Consider the following 7188-nt stretch of genomic DNA (forward strand, 5'->3'; position numbering starts at 1 on the left):
TATGAAGACAGAGGGATGAGGAAGGGAGAGTGGGCTAGCAAAAACTGGAGAAGTCTATGCTAATGCCATCCAGTTGGAGAGGGCCCAAGCGGAATATTGCTCCTCCAATTTACAAGTGGCCAAGATTTGACAGTGCATGTGGCCATGGACATAAATGGGAGTGGGGTGTCAAATTGAAATGGTTGGCCACTGGGAGATCCCAGTCACTGATGTGGACAGAGCCAAGGTACTCAGCAAAGCGATCTCTCAGTCTGCGTCCACACGCTCATTGATTGGGAGAATAAAATGTGATTAATGCAAGAATAGTGCAGATGGGAGCTTGGTGGTTGATGTATACTTGATCTACCTTAGAACCAGTTTCCGAGCTGTATGCTTCTCTGAAAACCATTAATTAAGCTGAAATGTGAAAAATTCACTCAATAATTGTCAATAATCATGTCATTTTTTCATGTTACAATGGCATTTTTAATCAAGCAATTCAACTAGCTAAAGAGAAAAATGTCAGTATAATATATCATAAACATGATAACATTGAGTTTCAAGAATGAAGTAACATGTGCTTAATCATATTCTCAAAATGGACACATTTTCCCCACAGGTTGAAGGCAATTTGTATTAAAGTTTGTTATTATTACCTCCTGTCTGTGGGAGTGTGTTCCTCCCCCTGCCTCTTCCCCACCCTTCCCTCACCATTTTGTTCAGGTGCACATCCACATTTTGTCCTTCTCTTGAAGAAGGGCTCAAGCACGAAACATTGGTTATGTATCTTTACCTTTGCTATATAAAGGACGCTGTTTGACCTGCTGAGTTTCTCCCACGTTGTGGGTTTTTATTTCAACCACGGCCTCTGCACACTTTCATATTTTACTACTTTGCTATGTTACTCATTTTATTTTTGAATTAATGCAAACGAAAACATTGTGCTTTACCATTTCAGGATTTTTTGTTTCTGTTAAGATCATTGCATGTTTTCAAAATATCTGAGAGAGGGTGTGATTAAAAAATTGTTTGGTTCAACACCAGCAGCTCAAATTTTATTATATTGTCTCTTCAACCCTTAGAAAAGGTAAATTTCTGAAGGTTGAAGGATAAAGACTTTTCGTTGCTGGGAGGGGACAACATTTTGAGAAACGTCACATTTTGAAATACTTTGGAAGGAAAATATTAGAAGGATCAAGAAAAATCCAAAACAAAAGGTGGGGGTGATGTTAAGAATTTGTCATACTATATAATATAGTCACAAGTTTCCAAATAGAACACAGAGCATTACAGCACAAAACAGGCCATTCAGCCCACGTTGTTGTGCCAACCCACATATACCTACCCCAAAAAAAAAACACGAACCCTCACTACCTCATAACCCTCTATTTTTCTATAACCCACATGCCTGAGAGTCTTTTAAATGCCCCTATTGCTTCCACTACCACCCCTGGCAAGGCATTCCAGGCCCTCACTATGTTTTAAAAAAAAAACCCAACCCTTGATGTCTACCCTAAATTTTCCTCCTTTCACTTTGTACAAAAGCCTAATAGCCTGAATACCCACAAGATTGTCTGATCTTGGGAGTGAAGCAGGCTCAGGCCTGGCCAGTCCTTGGAGGGGAGACCACTTCAGAACACCATGTGCTGTAGATTTCTGTGAGAGGCACTGGGCAAAGTGGCGAATCTCAGTCTGCCTTACGGTAGGCAGAAGTCAAAAAGAAATTCATGTCTGTTACATTGTAAATGTGTGGAACCTTTAGAGAGCTTCCAAATACTTCCAAAATGACCGAGTATCAAGGAAGGAAGCTGCAGAACGTTCCAAGTTACACAAGCTATGTAAGGAGAACTATGAAAGGTGACCTCCGAGTATCCTATTGCAGAGAAACACCACCTGATATTATAGTTCAAGGAGAGCATATTATTTTACATTGTCAACAAGAGCCACACTTAACACTGGTATAACCCTGTTATAATGGCACTGTGAAAACCAACTAATCACCTACACTTAACCTTGTCATGAAGTTGTCTATAATATAGGAGGATAGTTAAATAAGACGCATTATCTCTAAGTGTCTGCTCCTCTTTGACATTGGTGGCAGGTAACAATTACACTCCTTTCCACAGGATTTTAATTTGTAGACCTGCTGCTGAAGGATTTAACTTTAGATTTCAACAAGACCAGTGGATGTGTGATAGATGCAAGAGAAATTAATGCAAGTATTAAGTTGCATTGATGTTAATTCTCAGATTTACCTGCAGCATATGTGGCAGAAAAGAGTAGAATTCCTTCAGATGAAATGCAAACACAGTAATGAATGAAATAGACTCGCATAAAATGCACACTCAGGCACAGCAATGAAAATACAGATGCTCCTCTACTTGCGATGGTCAGACTTACAATTTTTCAAAGTTACGATGGTTTGAATCTGTACTTCTCTTTTGCATCCATACAGCAATGCCTCAAACATTCATGCCCTGTGTTTTCTTAGGGTGGAGTAAAGGTATTCAAAAGGTATTCAAAATTCAATTATAAAATATGCTAGGTGCAGTATTCTTTCTCAACTTACAATGGGTTTTCCAGAACGGAACCCGATCGTAAGTCGAAGAGCACCTGCAAACAAAAGTCACAGAGGGATTACTGAAGCATGAGGAATTATTACAATCCCAAGATCAAAATAGCTCTTTGCAGTCCTCAGTCAGCAAGGGCCTGGATGTCGCAGTACATGATAGTCATTGCACTGCCCTGGACCCTACCATCTTCCTTCATCATGATGTCAGAGGTGGGTGTGTTCCATGGGCAGATGTGGAAGCCAAATCATTGGGTGTATTCAAGGCAGAGGATGATAGGTTCTTGATTAGCCAGGTGCATCAAAGGTTATGTGGAGAAGGCCGGGAAGTGGGGCTGAAGGGGAAAATGGATCAGCTCATGATTAAATGGTGGTGCAAGCTCGATGGGCTGGGGAAGTGTGCGTGTTTGAATTCCAAAGAGTAAACTTTCAGATCAGTGGCATGTTCCTCATATGCTAATCCTTTCATTCCAAGAATCATTCTTGTGGATCTTCTTTTAACCTTTCCCAATGTCAGCACACTCTTAAATAAAGAGCCCAAAACTGTACCCAATACTTCAAGTGAGACCTCACCAATGCCTTATAAAGTCACAGCATCCTGCATCCAATTCCTCCAGGTACAAATGCCAACATTGCATTCACCACCGACTCCAACCTTTAAATTTAGACATACAGCACAGTAGCAGGTCATTTCAGCCCACAAATCTGTGCTGTCCAAGTTACACCCAATTAACCTACACTCTTGGAACGTTTTGAACGGTGGGAGGAAACTGGAGCCCCCAGGGAAAACCCACGCAGACGTGGGGAGAATGTACAAACACCTTACAGATGGGGATTCTTGCCCCATTCTGATCGCTGGTGCTCTAAAGGCGTTGCGACCATGCTACTTTAGGATATTTGCACCTCTGAAATTTGAATTTTTTTTAACCATTCAAATAATAGTCTTCCCGTTTATTCCTTCTACTGAAGTTTATGATCATACACTTTCCAACAATGTATTTCATTTGCAACTTCTTCGCCCACTCTCCTAATTAATCAGTCTTCTGCAACCTCTCATCACGACCTACCCCCTCCACTACCTTTGTATCATCTGCAAACTTAGTCACAAAAAAGAAGTGGCACCAATGATGGCCCCTGTGGAATACCACTGGTAACCAGTAGCCAACATTAGAATAGGATCCTTTTATTCCCACCCGCTTTCCTGCCAATGCTCCATTTGTGCTAGCATCTTTCCAATAATTCCATGCAATCACATCTTATCAAGCAGCCTCTCACATACACCAACTTGTTAGTGGACTTTTTAAAAAAAAAAATCAAAATATACAGCACCCACCCCATCTCCAACTGGCTTGCGATTTTCAACAAAATTTGCAGCAGGTTTCTTAGGCAAGGTTCTCCCTTAAGGCAATCATGCAGGCTTTGGCCTATCTTGTCATGCACGTCCATGTACTCCACAACCTTATCCTTGGCAATCGACTTCAACAACTTCCCAGCCACTGATATGAGGCTAACAAGTTTACGTTGCTTTCTGCTGCCTCCCTTTCTTGTTAAAGAGCAGAGTAACCTTTGCAATTTTCCAGTCCTCGGGAATCATGCAAAAATCTATTGATTCTTGGAAGATGACTCATGCCTCGACAGCCTCTATAACAACTTCTTTCAAAACCCAAGGGTGCATTCCATCTGGTCTGGAAGACTTATCTACCCTTGGAATATTCAGCACATTGCCTCTAGTGAGCATGTCTGCACTCACCTCTCCTTGAGATTTTTGAAAGTCAGAAATCAGTGAAGCCTGATGCAAAATACTCATTCAGTTTCTCTACCATCTCTTTGTCTCCCATTACAATTTCTCTAGTCACTTTCTTTCCCTATATCTACTCTTGCTGGGTTTTTTTTTAAACTTCAAAGTACTTTGATGCTTACAAGAGAAAATTTGTTTTTCTTTCACAATGCAGAGAGATTTGGAAATGTTACTCAGAGTAAAACATGGGTATCCTTGCACACAAGGTACTGAAAGTGAACATGAAAGAGCATGATAATTTGGCCTTTATTTCTACAAAACCTGACTGTCGGACTGAAGATGCTGTACTGCAATTCGGCCTATGTTCTCCCTGCGTCTGTGTGGGTTTCCCCCGGGGGCTTCAGTTTCCTCCCACCATTCAAAACGCACTGGGGGTTTAATTAGGCAGCAATGGCATGTTGGCTGAAATGGCCTGTTACCGTGCTGCATGTCTAAATTTATAATTTAGAATTTCTACAGGCTTGACAACTGAAATGCAGGCATGCTGAGAAATCCAGAACTTGGAACACAGTACCAGAATAACTAGTGCACAGTAAGATTTATGGACTCGGAGCATGGCAAATATTTGGAGGCAGTTTCAAAGTGGTCATTGATTTCTTTTCGAATAGATAGCATTCAAAGAGAGGTAACATTGAGGAAAATGATGTTGAAATAGAATGGCAATAATGATGGCCAGCAGCTACTAGACTGATCCAAGGATGCTCATTCATTCCTGATCTTGAATGTTGTCTGTGTGGAGTTTGGTTTCTTCTTTATTTCAAAAGCATTCTGGTGGACTGACAACTGGGTTAATGGCAAAAAAAAACTAGCCAAAGGGAAATTAACCAGAGAGAACATGTTGCACACATACAGGGAAAGAATTAATGCAATTGCTCCACTTGGAATTGGCAGAAGCACCAATAGGGCCAAATACTCCCCTTCTACTTTGTGAAAAGAACCGGTAGACCTACTCTCATTCTTACCATAGTGCCAAGAGAACAAGTTCTCTCTCAACATCAGTAAAACCAAGATTGCCATCATCTTCAGGAGGGGAAGACAGAGACCACATCCATCGAAAGAATAGATAGATTGAGTTCTCAGGAATAAATGTCCTCAGTTACCTGACCTGGGACAAGTTGACATGATGGCCAAAAATGTCCACCAACACCTCTACTTAAATAAAGGGAACATTAAACTTTAGTTTTCTAACAACTTTTACAGGAAAGTGGACTTGCTCTATCAAGGGCGTCATTCTATTGCTGCAGAGAAATGGATCGGAGGTCAATCCACAGGACCAGAACAGTGGCAGAGAATCCTTGAGGGGCCCTTCCACCCCTGCACACAGCATTGTTCAGCTGCTCCAGTTGGGAGAGGTACAGGAGTCTCAGAACCAGCATCACCTGACTGAGAAACAACTTCTTCCCACAGGCAGTGAGAATGCTGAACAACCAAGGCTCACACTGACCACCTGAGGCCCTCATATTCACAAAACTATTTATTTATTTGTATATACGAATACTTGTCTTGCATATGCCTTGTTTGTCTGTATGTGTGTTGCATCTGGTTGTGTGTGTGCTTTGCATGGAGGACTGGAGATCATTTTATTTGTGTTGTGCAATCAGATGACAATAAACTCAACTTGCTGGATACATTGCAGTGTGGTACAGGAACTGCTCTGCTCAAGATTTGAATCTGGCGAACGAAGCTCATAATATCATGCAAACTTCCCTCCCCTCCATGGACTCCATCTACACCTCTCACTGCCTTGGGAAGAGACAATGTCCTGAAAGACCCATCACATTCTGGACACTCTCTTCTCCCTCCTCCCATCAAGGACTGTCAATAGCGTGAAAGCCTCTTCCATGGAGCCATTAGGCTCCTGAATGAATCATTCAACTATGCTATCATGCCTGTCATTCTTGTACAAATCTATACTCTGTAAATTTGAGTAGAGTTCACTTGTAAGACTGCTTGTAGAAGAAGCATCTTCACCATCTCAGCAGCATGTGACAATTCCATTTAAGAGTGAGGAATATCATTCAAGAGCAGGAATGCAACTTTGACACTCCATAGGGCATTGAGGAGACCTCACATGGAGCCTGTGTTTGGGCATCTAATTTGAAAAAGGACATACTAGCATTGGATTCAGACGTGCTGAATTTAGGGAGAAGCGAAACAAGCCACAGTTTAGGGCTTCACAATCCACAGGAGGCTCAAAAATATATTAATGTATGGTAAAACTATTTTAAACCTTACATTTAAGTATTGTATCCAAACTATACTATATTATCATCGGCGAGACTGAGCTGAAGACAGTCCAACAGCTCAGCTACCTGGGATGCACCACCTTGTCAGATGCCAAGATCGATAAGGTGGTTGACAACAGACTGGTAAAGGAAAATGGTGCATTCGGCAGGCTGTACAAGAGAGTCTGGAACAACAAGCATCTGAAGAAAGGCACAAAGATCAGTGTGTACAGAGCTGTGATACTGACAACCCACTGAGTCATGGGTCACCTACCTTCATCACCTACCCCTTGAGCACTCCCACCAGCGCTGTCCTCCACATCCACTGGAGTGACCTCATCACCGACACTGAAGTTCTCAAACAGGCGGAGGTTACCAGCATCAAGACCATTGAAGACGTAGCTACGCTGGACAGGGTACATCTCCAGGATAGATGATCATCGCCTGCCCAATAATTGTGCTGTATGGCAAACTCTCCACTGGGATCCGAAAAAGAGGTGCAAGGACTCTCTGAAGAAATCCCTTGGTATCTGTCACACTGACCATCGCCAGTGGTCTGCTCTAGCCTCCGATTGTGCGGACTGGCGACACACCATTCACCAGTCGGTCTCCTCCAT

This window comes from Narcine bancroftii, chromosome 11 (assembly GCF_036971445.1).
Source record: "Narcine bancroftii isolate sNarBan1 chromosome 11, sNarBan1.hap1, whole genome shotgun sequence".
NCBI classification, from domain to species: Eukaryota; Metazoa; Chordata; class Chondrichthyes; order Torpediniformes; family Narcinidae; genus Narcine; species Narcine bancroftii.